The sequence below is a fragment of the Nilaparvata lugens genome, chromosome 5 (genome assembly GCF_014356525.2).
Source record: "Nilaparvata lugens isolate BPH chromosome 5, ASM1435652v1, whole genome shotgun sequence".
NCBI classification, from domain to species: domain Eukaryota; kingdom Metazoa; phylum Arthropoda; class Insecta; order Hemiptera; family Delphacidae; genus Nilaparvata; species Nilaparvata lugens.
The window spans coordinates 75,816,557-75,841,442 of NC_052508.1; positions in this window are offsets into that span (position 1 = coordinate 75,816,557).

A 24,886-nucleotide genomic window follows, 5' to 3' on the forward strand; every position below is an offset into this window, starting at 1 on the left:
ACGTAAACCAGCTCATTACATCCAAGTGTGGCGAAAAATAATTTTAAAGTGAATATTCATTCCTATAGTTGGAAGAAGGATGAAATAATAGTAACAATTTAAAACATTTATTTATACAAAGAATTATATTTAAAACATTAATTTATACAAAGAATCTCGCACTGATTTTCATATTAACAAAATTTTATTTTTACCTTTACACATCCTCAACAAAATAACTCTGTCTCTCTCGCTCTTAGGCAGGCTAACTGTGCTTGATTCAATTTTTTACATAGCAAGTCGCGCTCATTTTTTCAAGTTAAACAAATTATTATTGGCTGAGAAACGATTTATACTACTTTTGTGATTGAAAACTACCACAACATTGTGATTACTACAACATAACCTACTCACTTATACCTATTATACTTACACTTATACCTATTCACTTATACTTATTCACATAACCTATTCACCAAGTAGTGGCGCAGTCGCAGGAGATTGCTCCGTTTCACTCTCTCTCCAGGTGAATGTCTTCGGGCTGCTGTTGCGTTGCTCGCCACTGCTCCTATTCGTGCTCTTTCCAGACGACCGTGAACCGAAACGAACGCTCTCACTCGCTCTCATTGTGAACGCATAACGTGGGAACGTAACGCAGTTTCTTGAAGTGTCACCCGGCAAACCAATTTATAAGACGTTGTCACGTCAAAAACTTAGAAACCACGGATTCAGAATGATCATAGCAGAGATTGGAATTGGACTGCACAGACTGGTTTAGAGAAACCAGTTTGGTTTTGAAGCTTCTAAATTTGAAAATATACTTTGTGAAAATAATTAGGAACTGAACATTTTGTGAAGTGAATAACTATAAGAAGAAATAAGGAAACCTTGTGCTACTCCTCTCCCAAATTTATATTAGGTCCCACATGGTCTGAAATAGGTTAATTTTGGACTATGTGTGACCTAATATAAATTTGGGAGAGGAATAGCACAAGGTTACCTGTGACCGAAATCAACCTATTTCGGACTATGTGTGACATAATATAAATTTGGGAGGGGAATAGCACAAGGTTACCTCATTTTTTCTCTCCATATGATTTTGATGATGTACTTATTGTATCAATCAATGAAGAATCAATCAATAATATGGGATATACTTGAATTATCGTGTACTATTACCCTGGATATCACAGAATAATTTTTATTCTGTTTGGTGAAATTTTAGAATGAGGTAGAGAAACTGTTCCAGGATTTATGTTTGTTAAAAAAAACTCAAAAACATCATGCTGTACAGGATTGAAGGGAGGCGAAGACCAGGAAGGCCGAGACTGCTCTGGATGGACGGTGTTGACAAGGACGCACAAATGATTGCAGCCAGAGGTTGGAAAGTGAGGGCGGAAGATTGATTGATTGATTGATTGAGTACTTTATTTATGTAGATTACAATATATACTGCCTTATACACTTATATACAATAGCTTACAATACAGCAAAATTATAGATGAATTTACATGATATAGACTAAGAAAATAGTTATTGAACTGTATATGATATGAAAAAGCAATTTGTAATATAATAACTATAGATAATAATTATATTGTTATGGATCTACATAAATTGGCGGAGCTTTGGACATATCAATGTCCATTCTTCGGAAAGAATATTAAAAATATCCTCCCCACTAACTCTCTACCAAAACGTCAATTTCATTATTTAAACTAAGGATTTATTTATTAATGGAAATATTGTAAAAGTTTTAATCAATAGAATATTTAAGAGAAAAAAACAGAAAATTGATAAAGTAAAATAATTATATAGGTAGATAAGATCAAATAATTGATTAATAAAATGAAGTTGGCTGAAAGTAGATCAGGGTAATCAACTTTCAGTAATATACAGCAGTATGCAGTGGATAATTGAAATAACATGAGTTTATATAATATACAATTCGTTCTATACAGGTTAAAGGTTTGTATTTGTGAGATGGGTGGGGGATGGTTGTCATGTGATCGTTCTAGGGCCGGACAGTTTCAGTCATTTGTTCCAAAAGATGTTTTTTTAAAGTCAGGATGAAGCTCGCTCGGCTCTCGATGGACCTGATAGAAACAGGAAGTGCATTCCATGCACGACAGGCACTGACTAAGAGGATTTTGTGAAAATAGTAGTTCGATGATTGGGTATCCTTAAAGTACTTTCTCCGGTTCTAGTATGTGAAGCATCTATCCTCCTACCTTCAGAGACAAATTTGAAATCATCTTTAAAATAGTTCGGATTACCGTATTTCAAGATATCTCTAACAAGCTTGACTATTCGAAAAAGCCTTTGATTGGGAAGCTTCAATGTTGAACTAGCAATGTGGGCTGGGGTGATATGATCATGGCGTTGGAGAGAGTAGACGAAACGTAGACAATAATTTTGGCAACGCTGTAGTTTATCATTCAGAGTGACTTGCATATCGTTAAGAACAGAATTACAATACATTAAATGTGGGAAGATGAGAGATTGAACCAATAATAATTTAATGTTTCTAGGGAGAATATCGTGCATTTTCTTCAATGCATGCATGAGGTAGAGAAACTGTTCCAGGATTTATGTTTGTTAAAAAAAAACTCAAAAACATCATGCTGTACAGGATGGAAGGGAGGCGAAGACCAGGAAGGCCGAGACTGCGCTGGATGGACGGTGTTGACAAGGACGCACAAGTGATTGCAGCCAGAGGTTGGAAAGTGAGGGCGGAAGACTGAGACGAATGGAGGCGAATACTGGAGGAGGCCAAGACCTGTAGCGGGTTGTAGCGCCACTGATGATGATGATGATGATGAAAAAAACTCAATTCCTTTGACTACCCAGGTCTACAATTTCTTGTTCTTGGCCAAGTTTTCAAATCATAATTGAACTCCAAGAATCTGTTGTCTTATAGTGAGGTCCACGTTATAATGGCAGTGGAGAATGATAGGAGATCAACGTTGCTGATCCTCTGTCTTGTCAATGCCTTCTATAGACGGTAGCTGATACAGGTTTATTGATGTAATATCAACTGTTCGTTCTCGTTTCAAATAATCAATTATATTTTATTAAGGAAGAAATTATATTTTTCAATAATTTCATGATGAAATTCCATAATTAAGATGAAATATTTTTTTCCTCCACCTACTGTCTAAAGTACTTACTTTACTCCCTGAAACCTAATACTAAAGTGTCACTTTTTCGCTCTCGGTAGTAAAAAACAGAAAAAAAATTGAATAACATGGGGAGCATCTCTATTTTGAAACTTACATTGTAATAGGTTAGAAGGTCTAAGCTCAGATGAGAGAGCATAATAGAGGTGTCTGTCATTGAGTCAACTGAATTCAATACCACAACCAGAAATTTGATCAACTAATGAAACATATGTTTGTATGATAATTATTATATTCTTAATATTAGTAGACGATAAAAATTTATACAATTTTTAAAATATTTTATTCTATTCAAAATACCAGCCAACGAATATTTTTGATCTGCAATTCAAATCTGAACCGCGTGATCTGGAGTCAGCCATTTTTGGTAGCTGCTCAGCTGATATAATTGTTACAACTTTTGCCGATAGATAGCGCAATCGGCAGTGCCAAACAGACGACCGGTTTTTAGGTTTTAGATTAAGGTTATGTTGTTAGGAATCATTGTCACCAATACGTAAGTTATTAGAATGATTTTATTTGCAGTTTCTATAAAAAAATGTAGATGGAGGAAAAATGTTGTGTACATCACGAGCAAAAAATACTTTTTCTCCCTCAGAAAATTTGTTGCCCTCGGCTTCGCCTCGGGCTTCAAACTTTTTCCCACAGGGAGAAAAAGTCGTACTTTTCACTGTAGATATACAAATAACTAGTTAATTAGTTTATTAATCTACATTGTTGTAAGACTATCTAGCAACAATGCAAAGCGAAAAAGAGATAGCGCTATCCGCTTTGTTGAATGATAGACAAGGATTGCAATACCATTGCCAATCAAATACTGCCATTATAACGTGCACCTCACTAAAGGTAGGTGAATTGATAAATTATACAAGTTTCTCTTTTAGCCGCAGAAAATCTATCTAATTAGAAGTTGCAGTATCCTATAGTAATTAAGAAAATTGCATGAACGATACTGTGAAACTTGAAAATATTCAGACTAGAGTGCAAGTTTCTTTCCAAAAAAATCTGGTGTGGTACACTCACATAACTTTCCTTGCTCATTGAACTGGGAGCCTCATTCTTAAACGATAATAATTTAGAGAAATAACATAATGACGATTGGCGGCAACATAATTATTTGAAACTACGATCGGACTACTGTATATGTGTGTATATAATTATTGTTTTCAGAGTACTTTTTCCTTTGTGTAAATTGTGAAATCCGATGATTTTTTAAAAGTCGTCAAAACAGCTGTTCTACAGATGAAATATCTCGACTATGTGTTATTTTTATAGACTGCTCTACCTACCTACCTACCTCATGCACGAGAAGGAGGTTACAAAGTACATTCCTCAAGGATGGGGTGAACCCCCCATTAGTTTCCCAGAGAGGAGACTCATGCCAGTTGATGGGGCTGATAAATAACTATACGGAGTATAAATTTAAAATAAATCAGTCGAGTAATTTTTGAGAAAATCGTGAAAAACATGGTTTTTCAGTAATTATCCGCCATTTTTCTCGAGAATATTACGCAGCTCCTGCAATTTTCCTAGAAATAAGACTCATGTCAGTTGATAGGGCTTATAAATAGCTATCCATGGTATAAATTTGAAGAAAATCGTTAGAGCCGTTTTCGAGAAAATCGTGAAAAACTTGGTTTTTTAGTAATTATCCGCCATTTTTCTCGAGAATATTACGCAGCTCCTGCAATTTTCCTAGAAATAAGACTCATGTCAGTTGATAGGGCTCATAAATAGCTATCCATGGTATAAATTTAAAGAAAATCGTTAGAGCCGTTTTTGAGAAAATCGTGAAAAACATGGTTTTTTAGTAATTATCCGCCATTTTTTCCGCCATCTTGAATTGAATTTCATTGAATTTCTTATTGTTGGGTCCTCATGGTATAAGGACCTTAAGTTTAAAATTTCAAGTTAATTAGGAATGGAGTTATCGTGTTCACAGACATACACACATACACACACACACACATACACACACACACACACACACACACACAGACCAACACCCAAAAATCATGTTTTTGGACTCAGGGGACCTTGAAACGTATAGAAAACTTGAAATTGGGGTACCTTAATTTTTTTGGTAAGCAATACTTTCCTTACCTATGGTAGTAGGGCAAGGAAAGTAAAAACGTATAGAAAACATGAAATTAGGGTACCTTTAATTTTTTTGGAAAGCAATACTTTCCTTACCTATGGTAATAGGGCAAGGAAAGTAATAAAAACAAACTACACACTTCTTGATCTATGAATCAGTAGAGTTGAGGACTCGTCTGCTCTGAGAGCATGAAAGTTCATGAAAAGTTCTAGTAGGTCTACGTGAGAGTCCTTCAAACTATTACAAATCCTGAATTTTGTGAAATGAGTTGATCACTCAACTTCCGAAGCAAAACTTCTAAAATTCCGTCATGAGCAATTTGTAGGATCATTTTATGATCTAGTCATAGCTCGCCTTCATTTGAGATATATTTAAATTTTGACTGGTGATTTGTATTTTGATCATTGTTGTAACTAATATCTCTCCAATGATTATACATGTTATATTACAAACAAATAAATTGAACAAATTATTTATACTAGTGGTTCTGTGAACAGTAGACCTCACGCAGTATTCTCATCCACAGTACCATATCTAAAGTAAGCCATGACAGTACCCGATTGGAACTATAGACCTCATGGAAATACAGCAATAGACTGGCTTCTCCACACATCTGTGTAATCACTTGTCAGCTGATTTATGATGAATAATTCTATAGTCTGATTTTTGCTCTAATATTGGCGTATGAAGGAGGCTCCTTCTTCCTTTTATCCTTTTATCCTGAGCATACCTGTCAAATTTCATGAAAATCTATTACCGCGTTTCGCCTTAAATGCGCAACATATAAACATTTAAACATTAAGAGAAATGCCAAACCGTCGACTTGAATCTTAGACCTCACTTCGCTCGGTCAATTAAACAAATAGTTATTATTGAACGAAAGAGATTGTCAGTTAGGTGTAAGCATTCCTGACCGGCAATTAGGAGATACTGGGTTCGATTACCGGGCTGACAAATAATTTTTGAATATTGAATGAAAAAGACTAGGAAATTGTCAAAAACCACATATTTATTGATACTTAGAAAGGCCAGTTTTGGTTATTACACCATTGTAAATCACTGATAAACTAAAACTAAATACAAGAGCAGCAGAATTTATACAAGTAGGCGAGTACTGCTATTGGTCAAGGGCATGAACGCCTGCCATTGGCCAGCTAGACAGTCTCCTCCCACTCAATGGTGTGACAAAATGGCGGATCTACTGGTATCATCTACCGTCTATAGAAGGCGGTGGGCAAGACAAAGGATTGTCAACGTTGATCTTCTATCTTTATTGATAGTTAGAAAGACCGGTTTCGGTTGTTACACCATTGTAAATCACTGATAAACTGAAACTAAATACAAGAGCAGCAGAATTTATACAAGTAGGCGAGTACTGCTATTGGTCAAGGGCATGAACGCCTGCCATTGGCCCAGCTAGACAGTCTCCTCCCACTCAATGGTGTGACAAAATGGCGGATCTACTGGTATCATCTACCGTCTATAGAAGGCGGTGGGCAAGACAAAGGATTGTCAACGTTGATCTTCTATCTTTATTGATAGTTAGAAAGACCGGTTTCGGTTGTTACACCATTGTAAATCACTGATAAACTGAAACTAAATACAAGAGCAGCAGAATTTATACAAGTAGGCGAGTACTGCTATTGGTCAAGGGCATGAACGCCTGCCATTGGCCCAGATAGACAGTCTCCTCCCACTCAACGGTGTGACAAAATGGCGGCTTAAGCAACAGAATCGCTATGATAACAAAATTTACTTTCAGTACAAAATAAGATCCAAGAAAACAAGTGTCAAAACTGTCAAGTGTCGAGACTGTCTAGCTGGGCCAATGGCAGGCGTTCAAGCCCTTCACCAATAGCAGTACTCGCCTACTTGTATAAATTCTGCTGCTCTTGTATTTAGTTTTAGTTTATCAGTGATTTTCAATGATGTAATAACCGAAACCGGTCTTTCTAACTATCAATAAATATGTGGTTTTTGACAATTTCCTAGTCTTTTTCATTCAATATGAATAATTACCACATATCAACTTCTCAACTACACAAAAAGTAAAAAAAAATTTTTTTTGAATGGTAGCGCTCATTGAATTTCCATCGAGCTGTTCACCCTGTTGTCAATATTTGCAGTAGCAGAAGTCTCCGGGATGTATTACAGTATTTAATTTGGATTTTCGTTTAATAATGATTATTAATTTATTAGCATTTGAATAATTGCAATATCTCTGTTCCATATGTTAATAAAAGATAGTTATATGGAAATCAGGCTTTTATTTCAACATTCACGTCTGGATGTACAACAGTTTGTGAATCAAATCAAACCAAATCGAATTCATTCATTGCCAAAAAAAAAGCAATTGCCAAAACAAACTCATACACATACATACACGAGCAAAAATAAAAATAAATTGTTCATAATACATATTACACATACATGCATATACATGAGGGCAGAATCATTTATTACTTTTTCCTTGTAATAAGAACAAAGACAGTAGAGTTGGAACGTAACAGGTGGGAGGAGGATAAAGTATTGTCAGAAATAGAAAATGTTGGAGTGAAATTCTCATGCGACGAGTTTTTGCAATTCACAAGACTTGACAAAACCCCAGAGTGGGATTTGTCATCAATTCCAGTTTACCCGTATTTAAAGCACCGATACCTCGGGGCACCAATACCAATTCCAAGATGTACTGCAAATTTACGACACTACCGGTGCGCGTTGGGAAATGAAAAGTTTTTGTCTCTTTCGGGGAGCGAGGCACAAAAATTTGCAATATATTGCTCATAACTTGGTTGCGCTAGGAATCGTTGCAGGATCAGAAGTCGAAATAAAGGAAAGTGCTCGGAGCCGACCACGCGGGATTACTCTTTGCCGTTTTCTCACCTAACGGAAAGACATACAAGTCCAGGGGAGCAATAATTTTCATCCCCAGCCTGAAAAACAGTTTATTGTGTAGAAGCCACACACTTTCTGCCGTAGGCTACAACAGAAACTTCTCGTTTGCTGCCCGCGCACACGGTTGAATAATTCAGGAAGAAAGGAACTGCACGATAGGCGATTTTCTCTCAGTTTGCTAAATAAAATGGAACAATATGTGAAAAAATTATTTCTTTGCCACCCTTTAAAGTACTGTATTTATCGGCACAGAATGACAGCAATCCTCTCATGCACATATAGTTTCATTTTTAAGAATTTCGTATTGACAATCCTTCCAATCCAATATTTGAATTGACAAATCCTTCATACCTGGTCCATATCTTGTACAGAAATGTGCCAGGGGTGATTAGGGAAGCAGAGGCATTTAGTTTGGTAGTGTTTAGGAAGAGGGTGGACAGGTGGCTGTACCAGATTGGTTGGAAAGCTTCAGAAGAACTACTCCAATCTCGTTATGCTTGGTGACCAACACAACTTCAAGGTTTCCAGACAATTGATTGGTATTTATTTTATCATTGATATAACCGATTTGACTATTTTGCCTTTCTGGTTTATGCTTTTTTTTCATTCTCTCTTCTGAGAATTTCTGGAATCCCTGCCACTGCGGTCTTCAAAAAAATATTGTTTTTTCTTCTTTATTTATTCTTTTAATCAATCAAGCTATTAAGTATACTTATTCCTACATACTCATTCTTAAATATACATCAGCACAATATATTATCTATTTTATAATCAGAATATTAATAATACATCCATAATATAAGTGTATTCTCTATTATTTACTTCTATGAGCAGATTAAGCTTATTATGTATAAAGTGGAACTCCCCCCCTACACACAGATGGATAGTCTAGTAGGGGGATTCCAAAATATGTTGTATATTGTATTTCTTATTCGTGTATTATGTTTTTTGGAAATAAACTGAATTGAATTGAATTGAAATAAATGTCACATGGAATTCCTTACATGTTTTGCAATATTGATATATACGACTCACAATGAAAACAAAAAGATTTGTGCAGAAAAAGTCACCATCCACAGAAACAGTGACTCTCATATTCAATACTATAGTGTGGTCCACGATATAATGGCAGTGTTTGATTAGCAATGGTATTGCTATCCTTATCTACCATTTAACAAAGCCGATAGCGCTATCTCTTTCTTGCTTCTCTGTTGCCAGATCGTCTTTTAACAATGTAGAATTGATAAGTCATTAACAAAATATTTTATCTTTATTATGATAATGCATTAGGAAATTATTGAAAATAGCTATTATGTATTAAGAGCGTAATGCGTGACTTTATCGCTCGCGCAAAACAGTTATCACGCGACGCGAAGCGTCATGGGATAGTCATGGATATGACGAGAATGTCAACCAAACTGATGACAGCTACTACTATTTTCGACAACACTTTTATCAGATTTCTCTGCCTTACATTCGTTGCTGCGATAAACGGTTTAACAAAACCTTTTGGAGTATTGACTACTTTATAATGTTTGCATTTACATTACTGTTATTTATAGCGTTTGGGTATTTAGGTGATACCGTTTTGAGATTCTCGATGGCGATTTTTGGATTAGCATGTTTGGGGGACACAATTGTGCGCTTTTCTTCAATTTTGGCGCCGATTTTGACCAGCAATTATTGGAATCATAACAGGTGGAACCCGTGGGACTGTTATATTGAAGATAAAGAAGCATTACGCGCGAATTACATACACCATTTTTTCTACAATTGCACAAACCTGTTATATCACTTATATCTGGCGGAGTTTATAATAACTCGTCCACACTGATATCCGTCATGGCTGTAGAATCGGTACAATTACCGACTTTTCAGGTTAAGATCTGACCGAGAGTTGTTTGTCTTTTGGCGAGCTGCTTATCATCAGCTGATTAGCGAGGTTGAGTGGTAGAGAGGACTCAAAAGTCCTAACTCCGCCTAATAAAGAATATTTTCATTTCATTTCATTAGCGAGCGTAAAGAAACTCTTCTGCGCATGAGCGAATGATTTGCGAGCGTAAAGAAAATCTACTGCGCATGCGCAGATGGTTAGCGAGCGAAAAAGTAGATTCTCCTCAGTAATAAGCTGTTTTACGAGGAGAATTGAATATGTAAAATCTCTCTTTACACGCGGTTGTGGAAGAATATAATTTCTTGCTTAATAGAATATGATTGATTATTCAAGAATGAACCGTTAATGTTACATCAATAAACCTGTATCAGCTACCGTCTATAGAAGGCATTGACAAGACAGAGGATCGGCAACGTTTTTCTCCTATATTTCTCCACTGCCATTATTAGCAGGTATCTCTTGCTCCGTAAGGGGCTATTTTAAAACTTGACAAACTGAAAACTTGACGTTATAAAACTCTGAAGAATTTTAAATAGGGCTATAACAATCCTCGGTTAATTAAGAATCTATATGCAAAATTTCAAGTTAATCAGTCCAGTAGTAAAGAGGTGATAATACGTCAAACATTGGCCCATATGAATAAAACCAGAGTAAATGCTCATGAGCAAAAGCATTGAGCATAAGGTTTTGCTCATTAGCAAAAGGTAGAAGCAAAAGCATTTGCTCATTTTCATATGAATAAGCTTTACCTTATACTCTTACCCTATGCTCCTGAACTCTGGAGCAAATGCTCACGTATTTTAAAGATTTTTATCAGCTGGTTCGCTTTTGTAGCCTTAATTTGTATTTATAGCTCACGGAAGCGCTAAATATGCAAACAGGGGGCACCGCTTGTGTTTGCGTCGTCTGCTCTGTTTTCTATTCTATGAATACAGTTTTAGGTTAGTTGAGTTTAGAATTTTGAAATAATAGCGTAAAAAAATGTCATCTCTATGATAATCTTCAACATATTCTTATAATATCAATAGCCTTCCTATAATCGTCTACACTCTCATATTCTTAAATGCCTATTTTGCGCTGGCTATCTTTATAACAGGTAGCTTTTGTATTTATTCTTTTGTAGGAATAATGGTGATATATATTATCATGGTTGAATCTAAAAAGAGTTTTATAGTTCTACACTATTGGTTGTGATAGTATCTGGAATAGTTTCCTCTTCCTCATACGAATTAGTTGAGCCATTTTACTATGAGCAAAAGGTGATAAGCTGCTCCAGACTGGACTCACCTTTTTTGAAGCATTTGCTTCAAAAGTTGAGCAAATGCTCTAGTTTATTCATACAATTTTGAGCAAAAGCTTTTACTTTTGAGCAAATGCTCAAACTATTTTTTTGATGAGCATGAGCAAAAGGTTTTGCTAACGTTCATTCATAGAAAATGAAGCAAATGCTCCATATTTTAGAAGTATGAGCAAATGCTCAACTTTATTCATATGGCCCAATATAATTTTACTTTCTATGACATTTTATTCTCAAATCACTTGATAATGGCATCATATGGCCGAAACATATTGTGACTGAACAATTTTGAAAAATCTGGTATGGCGCACTCACACAACTTTCCTTGCCGTTATGAAAATTGATCACCTGACGCCAGTGTTCCCGCGCATCTCAAGTCTACTATTCAAAGATTTGAGCCAGCTGGTGACAGGGCAATAACGCTTGAGACACACATGAAGTCTGCTATCTCTTCATAGTGAATGATTTAATAGAATCAACAATAATTTGCAATTGAATAATCACATTTTCTCGAATTTAAAGCTTATTTTCAATTTTAGGTGAAAATGTTACTGAACATTAATTGTAGAGATTTTCATGCTCAATCTACTTCACTTGATTTTTTTTGTTTTAATTGTATCTGAAGCCTGATAATTGGGAATCTATCTGCATTGATGGGGCGGAGCTCCTGAAATTTTTATGGGACTTGTGGCAGTTGATAGAGCTTATCGATGACTATTTTAGGTATGAATTTGATCAAAATCGTTGGAGCCGTTTTCGAGAAAATTGCAAAAAACCCTGTTTTTGACAACATTTTCGCCATTTTAGCCGCCATTTTGAATTGCATCAGATCGAAATTGTTCGTGTCGGATACTTATATCGTAAGGACCTTAAGTTCCAAATTTCAAGTCATTCCGTTAATTGGGAGATGAGATATCGTGTACACAGACGCACATACACTCATATACACACACACACACACACACACACCACACACACACACACACACATACAGACCAATACCCAAAAACCACTTTTTTGGACTCAGGGGACCTTGAAACGTATAGAAATTTAGAAATTGAAATTGGGGTACCTTAATTTTTTTCGGAAAGCAATACTTTCCTTACCTATGGTAATAGGGCAAGGAAAGAATACTTTCCTTACCTATGGTAATAGGGCAAGGAAAGTAAAACGACCAGGGAATTCCTTCCGCTCCCTATCTACACTCAACGTTAGTAGACACATAATTGAGTTATATATTATTATTGAGTTATATTTGACTATACATCACCGTATGATTTTCAAGATTGCGATATTCTGTCTACTTTGTACTACAGCCTACGTCACGGCTGCACAAAGTTAGTAGACAGAAGGTTGGTCACTCATCTATAGTATTTTAGTTGAAATGCAATTGGAGTGGGGGAACTGCAGCCGTGACGTAAGCTGTAGTACAGAGTAGGCAAAATATCGCATTCTTGAAAATCATAGGGTGACGTATAGTCAAATTATGTAACACAAACATTTTCTGACATGGAAGCTTTCTGTTTCTGCCTTACAATAATTATCAAAACACTTAAATAATACAAGCATTTCGCCATATAAAAGCAAAAACCCCACCTCCCAACTTTCCTTTTCAAACCCTCGTGGTTTCTTCATCTTCTAGGTCGTGTTTATATTTTGTAGTTTGGCTTTACATCAACTTGTGAATTTCGGGGATGAGATATTTTGATTCTCGTAGAACATGTGCTCAATACCAGCATGTGTTCAGTGCATTTATATGAACGAAATTTATCGGATTTATCGGGATCGGTTTATCGGCTTATTGCAATGAATTAATTTTTCAATATTTTTCATGCGTTAATCTGAAATTATAATAGTATAACGTTGTCTACTAACGCTTTTACAGCTTATTAACTTTTTCATGTCACGTTTTTAGATTCTTGAAAAACTTTCAACTTCATTTTATTCATACAAGTTGAATGAACTTGGAATATTTAACAACATCATTAGAATTGGTAATTCATTCGCTATAAGTATGGAGAATTTCAAGTTCAAGGTCAATCTTGAGGGCAATAAACGACGATTTATTTGAAGATACAGTGAATAAACTGTATGCTCATTGTGGTTACTCCATCACATTTTTACTACACATTACGTCACGCTGGCGTTCCCCCCTCCACTTCGAATCTTACACCTGTGAGTGATCAACCTTCTGTCTACTAACGTTGACGGCTGCAGTTCCCCCACTCGAATTACTCAACTTAAATTCAATAGATGAGTGATCCAACGTTAGTAGACAGAAGGTTGATCACTCACAGGTGTAAGATTCAAAGTGGTGGGGGAACGCCAGCGTGACGTCACGTGTAGTAAAAATGTTCTAGAGTAACCACACTGAGCATACAGTTTATTCACTGTATCTTCAAATACATCGTCGTTTAATCCCCTCAAGATTGACCTAGAACTTAAAAACTCTTCATACTTATAGCGAATTAATCACCGATTCTAATGATGTTGTTTAATATTTCAAGTTCATTCAACTTGTATGAATAAAATGAAGTTGAAAGTTTTTCAAGAATCTGAACACGTGACACGAAAAAGTTAGTAAGCTGGAAAAGCGTTAGTAGACAACGTTATCTATATATATAAAAGCGAAATGGCACTCACTCACTGACTGACTGACTGACTCACTCACTCACTCACTCACTCACTCACTCACTCACTCGCATAACTAAAAATCTACCGGACCAAAAATGTTCAAATTTGGTAGGTATGTTCAGTTGGCCCTTTAGAGGCGCACTAAGAAATCTTTTGGCAATATTTCAACTCTAAGGGTTGTTTTTAAGGGTTTAAAGTTCGTCTTTCAGCATGTATATTCTTCTTCTCCCAATCTCTTAATTAGAATTGAAATTTCCATATCATATGTTACTATAGAAGTATAATCTAGATAGAGTACCTCTTCGAAACAGTTGTTAACTGGCAACTAAATTAATAATTTTGTCAGGTTGGCATTAAGTTGATTTGATTTTGTTAGGTTGGCACCAAGTTGAAGATTTAAATGCATTTATCGCGGAAAAATTGATTGGGCACTGCTACTTCAATCCTGGGAATATTATATTACTAGCCGTCAGGCTCGCTTCGCTCGCCATATCTGTTTAGCCAGACGTTTAGTCTGGACCCCCGACTGGATTGTCCTAATATAATATGATAAAAATGAAAAATGCAGGCGAGCGAAGCGAGCCTGCTGATTTCATTCTTGGACGATCCAGTCGGGGGTCCAGGGGGCGGAGCCCCCTGGCTAGACGGATATGGCGAGCGAAGCGAGCCTGACGGCTAGTACTATTATAATTTCAGATTAACCCATAAAAAATCTTGATAAACCAATGCATTGCAATAAAACAATAAACCGATCCCGATAATTCCAATGAGTTTCATTCATATAAATGCACTGAACACATGCTGGTATCGAGCACATGTTCTACGAGAATCAAAATATCTCATCCCCGAAATTCACAAGCTGGTGTATAGCCAAACTACAAAATATATACACGACCTAGAAGATGAATAAACCTTAAGTGTTTGAAAGGGAAGGTTTTTGAATAAACCTTAAGTGTTTGAAAGGGAAGGTTTTTGAATAAACCTTAAGTGTTTGAAAGGGAAGGTTTTTGAATAAACCTTAAGTGTTTGAAAGGGAAGGTTAGGATGTGAGGTTTTTGCTTTTATATGGTAAAACGCTTGTATTATTCGAATGTTTTGATAATTATTGTAAAGCAGAAACAGAAAGCTTGCATGTCAGAAAATGTTTGTGTTATATAATTTGACTATAGATCACCGTATGATTTTCAAGAATGCGATATTCTGCCTACTCTGCACTACAGCCTACGTCACGGCTGCAGTTCCCCCACCCAATTGCATTTCAACTAAAATACTATAGATGAGTGACCCAAAGTTAGTAGACAGAAGGTTGGTCACTCATCTATAGTATTTTAGTTGAAATGCAATTGGAGTGGGGGAACTGCAGTCGTGATGTAGGCTGTAGTACAGAGTAGGCAGAATATCGCATTCTTGAAAATCATAGGGTGACCTATAGTCAAATTATATGACACAAACATTTTCTGACATGCAAGCTTTCTGTTTCTGCTTTACAATAATTATCAAAACATTTGAATAATACAAGCATTTTGCAATATAAAAGCAAAAAACCCACCTCCTAACCTTCCCTTTCAAACCCTTAAGGTTTCTTTATCTTCTAGGTCATGTTTATATTTTGTAGTTTGGCTATACATCAGCTTGTGAATTTCGGGGATGAGATATTTTGATTCTCGTAGAACATGTGCTCGATACCAGCATGTGTTCAGTGCATTTACAATGAATGAAATTCATCGGATTTATCGGGATCGGTTTATCGGTTTATTGCGATGCATTGGTTTATCAAGATTTTTTATGGGTTAATCTGAAATTATAATAGTATAACATTGTCTACTAACGCTTTTCCAGCTTATTAACTTTTTCGTGTCACGTGTTTAGATTCTTGAAAAACTTCCAACTTCATTTTTTTCATACAAGTTGAATGAACTTGAAATATTAAACAACATCATTATAATCGGTGATTAATTCGCTATAAGTATGGAGAATTTTTAAGTTCTTGGTCAATCTTGAGGGGATTAAACGACGATATATTTGAAGATACAGTGAATAAACTGTATGCTCAGTGTGGTTACTCTATCACTTTTTTACTACACGTGACGTCACGTCGGCATTCCCCCCACCACTTTGAATCTTACACCTGTGAGTGATCAACCTTCTGTCTACTTACTATGGACTACATCTACATCTCATTTATTTTGGTTTTAAACGTACTGTACAATTTACAGTCCACTATACAGTTGTTTGATAAAAAATAAATAAATCGAATCAAATGACGTCCTATGAAAACCCTGTGAGCATTGTAACTGTACACGAGCCGATTTCATTCAATTTCATTGAAAGCTTCATGCTGAAGAGAGTCATCTCCAGTTTTGTAAGCTGTCTTCAATTACTCTCTAACAATGAGATCGTTGCCGCCTGACTAATCAGTTAGTTTGAGTCTTATTTGGACTAGAATCAATTACAGGATCTTTTTTCCAGTTTAAATAGAAGTAGGAGTTGAAGCAAACACACACAGCTACAGACAAACGGAGGAAAAAATGAAACGTCTTCTCGTAAGGCTAGGCACACACCAGTCAGTCAAGACAAGACAAGATAAGATGAGACATGATCAGACATGTTTAGTCACAATACTTCACATAGTTGCTTGAATGCAATGTCTGCATAGTTGCTTATGAAGACAATGACTAATCAGTGTGAATTGCGTCATAAGCAACTATGTAAAATATTGTGACTAAACGTGTCTGATCATGTTTTCTTGTCCTGACTAACTGGCGTGTGCCTAGCCTAAGCAGACATCTTAGGACAGACCTTATCTGAATTTGAGAGAGAGATAGCACTAGGTTACCTTATTTGTTTCTCTCCCTATCATTTTGATGATGTACTTATTGTTTCAATCAATAGAGAATATAGACGTGTGTTGTAACATGCAATCACCTGGGAAGGGAATTTCCCTCCTTCTGCCTGCAGATGTCTGCAGACGTATGTCTGCTGCTGTATAAGTTCACTTTAGGTAAAATTTGTTGCTTTTGAAGAAGGTAATAGTTATTTTCCTACAGATACCCTGAAAAGTGACCATTTGTGCACTGATTGCAGGCTGCAAAGAATCACTTTTCCGCACTAGTGCGCAAAGTGAGTACTTTGCGTACTCCAGATTTGCAGCATGACAACGCAAAATAGTTAGTAGGTTATATGGAGCACCAGTGCAGCAAAATCAAAATTAAGTTGGTAACAGTGACTGCTGTGGCTGCTATAGTGAGCAGAGGTGCAACCAAGCACAACGCGCTAATTATTATTCATTATATATTATAACCAAGGACAATGACAGCACAGTGCCACCACAGCACACACCACACAGCTGCCCCCCGCCATTCAAACACTACTACATTATTCAGGCAATTTTACCCATAATTACCCACTTTTCATATTCAATGGTAACTGTAGGAAAATTTAATGTGAAATACGTGCGCAAAGTTCGTTTGCTGCACTCAAGAAACCATTCCGCCCTCGCCTACGGCTCGGCGTAAACACGTTTCTTTCGATGCAGCAAACTGTCACTTTGCGCACTAGTTGCACAAATAACTATTGTGCAACTAGTGCGCAAAGTGACAGTTTGCTGCACCGAAAGAAACGTTTACGCCCGAGCCGTAGGCGAGGGCGGAATGGTTTCTTGAGTGCAGCAGAGGAACTTTGCGCACGTATTTCACATTAATTTTTCCTACAGTTACCATTGAATATGAAAAGTGGGTAATTATGGTAAAATTGCCTGAAATGCATCAAATGTTTTTCTGTGTAATTTTATTATTGATAAAACCTTAATCCTAAAATCCTAAAGTCCTCGTTGTCCTTGGTTATAATATATAATGAATAATAATTAGCGCGTTGTGCTTGGTTGCACCTCTGCTCACTATAGCAGCCACAGCAGTCACTGTTACCAACTTCATTTTCATTCTGCTGCACTGTTGCTCCATATAACCTACTAAGTATTTTGCGTTGCCATGTTGCAAATCTGGAGTGCAGAAAAATTTTTCCCACACTACAGCGGAAAAGTGATTCTTTGCGTTCTGTAATCAGTGCAGCAATGGCCACTTTTCAACGTAACTGTAGGAAAAGAATACTATAGGATCCTGTTTGATTTTTGTTCATCTCATTTTGTATAAGCAAAAGAATTAAATGATAATAAAGATAAGAAGAAGATGAAGAAAAAGGAGGAGGAGGAGGAGGAGTAGGAGGAAGTGGAAGAAGAAGATGAAGAAGAAGAAGAAGAAGAAGAAGAAGAAGAAGAAGAAGAAGAAGAAGAAAGAAGAAGAGAAAGAGGAAGGAGAAAAGAAGAAGAAGAAGAAGAAGAAGAGAAGAAGAAGAAGAAGAAGAAGAAGAAGAAGAAGAAGAAGAAGAAGAAGAAGAAGAAGAAGAAGAAGAAGAGAAGAAGAAGAAGAGAACTGGACGATAAGGTGTAATATACCAATAATAGTTGGAAAGGGGGAAATGGTTCCAAGATATTTTCTTTTGTGAGGAAAAATGAATAATCTGGTCAGTGGTGTTCTATAATATCGTTCAATGACAATTGAATGCTTTGGGCCGGTTGCACAAAAGCTGGTTAAATTTTAAACCGTGTTTAATTTCACGAGAACCAATCAGAGAAGCCGTCTTATCAAAAAAAAAACCTTCTGCGATTGGTTCTCGTGAAATTAATCACGGTTAAAATTTAACCAGCTTTTGTGCCGGTCTTTTCAATTACGCCTTCTCTGATTGGTTCTCATGGAATTATTCATGGTTGAAATTTAACCGGTTTTTGTGTAACATATTTATTTATAAATTATTAATTTGAGAGAACAGGGAAAGAGAAATAATGATGTTCCACAAGTTCAACAAAAGAAGAGTTATTGTCCTGAAAGAGTCTGTACAGCAAGTTGATGAGAATTTCAGGAACAAAAACGCCTGAGTGTGATCGTATTGAATGGTGAGATTGTATGCTCAAGTCTACTAGCTCGGTAATGTTCAGACAACATAACTTAATCAGAAGTCTTTCACAAAAGCTCCCTTGCAATATGGTGAATCAATTTTAGAACCAGAGTGAAAGGCTTCTATTTTGTGAAGTAGAAGCATCAGTTTCCCGTTGTAAAACGTCAGAATGTTTGTTCTACAGGAGAGATGAAAGAGGGGGAACTCAACCAAAGAATTTACCATTCCATAATATAAATTATGAATAATAAACTTTTCCAATCTATATTATTCCATAATATAATGTAAATTGCACGTTTTAAAATAAAATTCAGGAAAGGTGAAGTTTAGACTAAGCTTGATGTTCTCTCCCGATTATTGTATGATTTCTGTCCAAATCAATGAGTACGTATTGATAATTATTTATTGAATAAGTAGATATCGATTGGTATCTTCTATACAGAGTGATTCTCAATTATGGTAGAATAATTTAATACGTGATAGTAGAGGTAAAATTGAGAAATAAAGTTCTCATAAACATATATCCATAAACACTTCATGAGCTATACAGAGTGAAAGATTCCGCCCGGAATTCAGTTCCTCTGGTGAAATACACCGATGCTGATTTTTTTGGGGACTTGTTTTCGAATAAAACTGGTCTGGAAATTGTAGTGCGAGTAGGGATGTCAATCACGGGACTGATTTCCAATCCCGGTATTTCGGGATTATCCAATATCAATCTCGGGATCCCGGGACTGATCCCGGGATTGGCAAAAATCAGTTTAATGCATTTTTAACCAATTGTTCCTCTTCAATTACATGTTCAGTAACAGTGTGTGTAGAGGAAAAAGGGCCCATTAAAGAGGGAGAGGCTATTATTAAAATGACAAAATATACTTGGGAATAATATTAAAATTGAACATTCTATTCCTATAAATGTTTTCAAGATTATAGGAGTAACTGTTTTATTTCATGTCCTACCTTAAATTTGCTGTATCCTAGATGCTAGTGAGAACTGAGGAAAGCAAGATAACTCATCAGAGTGTTTTTTATGTAGACAAAAGCATTTCTATCCTACATCAGGACGGGATAGAGCTCACACTTTAATTATGTCAAATACTTTAAAGTGAATTGATATCACTTGAATTAATAATATTAATAGTAAAATAGAATACTTTTTGTAAGACTGTAACGCCATACCGACCAAACCACTGGGAAAGCTGAACCACCAGCCTATACTAAATGAAATTTCGTAGAGCAACTATAATATTTACTTCAACTAGATATTCTACTTATGATAGAGAAAGAGAAGAGGAGAGGAATAATTAGACAGAGAGTGAATCATGCTTTTTTATTTCTGATTTCTGAAGTCTTTTCAAAGTTCGGAATGCATTTTAAGGAAATTCCATCAGCACTATTGCAAATATTGCACCGTCTAGACTGGTAATTGTGGTGCTGTGTGAACAGAAACAAACGTAGAGGCACAACAACCATTCTGCCAATTATGCGAACTGATAATGCGAATTCTATTAAGCCAGTAAAGAGTAGGCTACAGTACACAATCATTATTATGTATATGCAACTGTAGAGTGTGCCTGTAAAATAAATTAGTCAAACACTTAGAACAATGAATTAGTTATAGAAACTCATATTCATCACCATAAATAAATTCCATATTGGATTGTTTTTTAAAAATGTGATTCACAATTTCAGGTTTCCAATCCCGAAAATCCCGGGATTGACGCTGAAAAATCCCGGGATTGTTAGGTATCAAAGATAGACCGGGATCCCGGGATTCGGGATCCCGGGATTGACATCTCTAAGTGCGAGTAGTTTTCGAGGAAAAAAGTTGAAATATGCAAAAAATCCTTGTAAAAACACAGACTTCTACGTTTGATGTCTAATAACTTTCTTTAATGACCAGTAAACAAATAATTTTTCGCGATAAAAATTGTGGAGAATTTAATTCTAAGAATAATTATGTAAGCTGTGTAAACTAAATTTGAATAAAATGTATTCTTATGTAGTACTTTACACCACTAAAATTTGCTGTTTTATGAGGAGAGAACTAATAACTCATAGGTTGTAGCTGATTGTATTGAATAGAATATTCGGTTTTTTATGAAATGCTACACCATTATCTCTGATAAACTAAAACTGAATACAAGAGCAGCAGAATTTATACTAGTAGGCGAGTACTGCTATTGGTCAAGGGCATGAACGCCTGCCATTGGCCCAGCTGGACAGTCTCCTCACACTCAACGGTATAACAGAAACGTCAGAAAATGGCGGCTCAAGCAACAGACTCGCCATGATAACAAAATAAGAATCAACAAAACGAGTGAAAGATGATGAAACGAATATGTAAATAGAAAAACTATTGACCAATGTATGCTAACAATGTTATGATAAAACTAAATTCGTAGTGATGTATTGGTTGGATGTAATCACAATTTCACAAATGAGGAGAATGTTGAGTTCCTGCATGTTAATAACAAAGGCACATCTTTGAATATTCTAGAGGCTTTAGAAATAACAAGAGTAATTAAGGACAATTCCCAATATAGTTTAAATGACCAGTTCCATTTTAACCAATACAACACTACGAATTTAGTTTTATCATAACATTGTTAGCATACATTAGTCAATAGTTTTTCTATTTACATATTTGTTTTATTATTTTTCACTTGTTTCCTAGGTTCTTATTGCACTGCACATAGACTCTAGAAATATCAATCTCGTGCACCACGAAGCCCAAATTTCAATTTTCCTTCTAGATTTTCCAGGTTTAATGTTCAAATTTCATTCATGTGACATGAATATATGCCAAAACTAGCCGTCAGGCTCGCTTCGCTCGCCATATCCGTCTAGCCAGGGGGCTCCGCCCCCTGGACCTATGACTGGATCGTCCAGGAATGAGATCAGCAGGCTCGCTTCGCTCGCCTGCCTTTTTCATTTGGTCATTTTTATCATATGTTAGGACAATCCAGTCGGGGGTCCAGACTAAACGTCTGGCTAAACGGATATGGCAAGCGAAGCGAGCCTGTCGGCTAGTAATATAATATTCCCAGGATTGAAGTAGCAGTGCCCAATCAATTTTTCCACGATAAATGCATTTAAATCTTCAACTTGGTGCCAACCTAACAAAGTCAACTCAACTTAATGCCAACCTGACAAAATTATCAATTTAGTTGCCAGTTAACAACTGTTTCGAAGAGGTACTCTATCTAGATTATAGTTCTATAGTAACATATGATATGGAATTTCAATTATAATTAAGAGATTGGGAGAAGAAGAATATACATGCTAAAATACGAACTTCAAACCCTTAAAAACAACCCTTAGAGTTAAAATATTGCCAAAAGATTTCTTAGTGCGCCTCTAAAGGGCCAACTGAACATACTACAATAATTTTGAATTTATCAGATTAATTAATTTAAAAATCCATTACAAATCCAAACAAAAATCTTCCATCACAATCACAAAAAATTTCACTCAAATCCACAAATTATACTCATGTTAAAATTCTAAACTACACGTCTAACTACTGAACTGGAATTAACTTGACATTTTGCATATAGATTTTTAATTAACCGAGAATGGTTCTAGGCCATTTTCAAATTTTTCAAGATCCCACTTGGTCAAGTTTTCAGTTTGTCAAGTTTTTTTTTTTAAATAGCCCCCTGCTGAGCAAGGGTTACCTGCTAGTGATATTTATAACTTATCTGTTGTGTGGAAACTCAATAGGAGTTGAATAATTATAAGTTAATGGAATACCAAGTACAAATAATATTATTCAAATTTACAAGTTTTTGACCACAGTACAATCACATAGATACGGCCACCCCGTCTTTTGGAGGAGACGATAAGCCGTCGGTCCCGACTACCTAAAATGTAGTCATCATCTCTCATCATCATCCCTCTCACTCATTACCCACGCACATGCCTAAGAGCTTATGTGGGCATCACCCTCAGTATTATTATTACAAGTGAAATCAGTTCACTCGACTACATAATATCATAGAGAAACGATAGCATATAGTAGATATCCCATGGTATAGGGCGTTTATGTCGCAAGTTTTACTGTTATCCCAAGCCGATAGTTCATATAGTTCTTTCCTTTGCAGCTGTGTGACGCTGGTAGTCTCTCAAATTGTGCCGTTCATACACTATCACCCCAAAAAAACAGTAAAAATTAACAATAATCGACAGTAATCAGCTTGAGATAACAGTAAAAGTTGCGACATAAATTCCCTATGCCATGGGATATCTCTTTACGCTATTGTTTCTCTATGATAATATTCAAGCAGTTTTTTTAAGACAAAACAGAATCACAAGTTGGTTGAAAAGACTATTTTATTATGCAGTTTTCGAATTTTTGATCAACAACTTCGATACAGACCCTGATCATTGTGGACATTAGAGGATCATCAATCTCTGTACTTGGAGCAGGTCATGACTTGCATGAGAAAGACTCCTTTCAAGCCACTGTTGAAGCCATACATCACGTGATGGGGGGTGCCATCCAGATGACGTCACACATATATTTGACTCATGACAAGCGTAAACTTATCTTCTTCTCTAGCAGAGTTTCATGAGAAAATGAGGATATTCTCATCCATCTTCTCATTTTTGGGGCACGAAATACTTCATGAGGGTAAAAAGTAATTGACGTTGTTTATATGGGTGAAAATCGATTTAGGCTGGGCGTACACCGGTTAGTCAAGACAAGACTAGTCACGTTTAGTCACAATACTTCACATAGTTACTCATGAAGCAACACACACCGATTAGTCATTGCAATTAGACATGTCTTCATAAGCAACTATGTGAAGTATTGTGACTAAACGTGTCTGATCATGTCTTGTCTTGTCTAGACTAACTGGTGTGCGCCTAGACTAAATTTCATATTAAAAAAGTCATGGATGTGTTAGGTTTTTGCACATAATGTTTCAAGTTGAATAGCTCAATATCAACGAGTCATTCCTCTCATCTTCCCATGGTGAGGTGTACGTTATAATGGCAGTGGAGAAAGATAGGAGAACAACGTTGCCGATCCTTTGTCTTATCAATGCCTTCTAAGGAGGGTAACTGATCTGTATCAATAAACCTGTTTTATTGATGTAATATTAACTGTTCATTATCGTTTAGAATTATCAATTATATTTTATCAAGCAACAAATTTTTTTCTCAATGATTTCATAATTGTAATGAAATATTTTGGTCATTAATTATCAATATTCTACATTGTTGAAATACCTTATTTTAAAGAAAAGAGATCGCTGACGGCTCCTGCTATTTATATATTAGATTTAGCAATCTTCGTTTTTAAAAATAGACGAATGTATGAGGAGAACCAGATGAGTCATCCCCATAATACACGATTTAGAGGTTTTGTTTACCCACATCACAGACTAAGCCTGCTGGAGAGTGGCCCGTTTTATATGGGAATGAAAATATTTAATTCAATCCCATCTCACATAAGAGAAATTGATGGCTTGAAGGAGTTCAAAAAAACACTCATGGAATTCCTTATTGTATTGTGTCCGTACAGGTTAGCAGACTTCCTTGTTGAATAGTGTTTGATTGATGTATGTTATGTGGGATCTGTAGTGTTGAAATAGGAGGGATGGTAGATATTAGATTAAACTTTGACGTGTCATATACTGCGGGATCGTTGCTCCCTTAATGCAGTTCACTAATTGTGTCGAACAAGTAAACTAACTAACTAACTAAGACAGGGTGTTTGAATGGCGATTATGAGAAATTTCAAGCTGATCTATCAAAGAATGTGATTCATGTTCCAACAGAGTACTTAAATCTCAAGTCAAGAAAAAACTGGTCTGTCAAAATGAGAGAGAAAGAGAAATTATAGTTCACAATAATTACATAATGAGCTTCCATAATTAAGATTCAATATTTTGTTACTCAATTATTAATTCTACGTTGTAAAAAGACGATCTGGCAACAGAGCAAAGCAG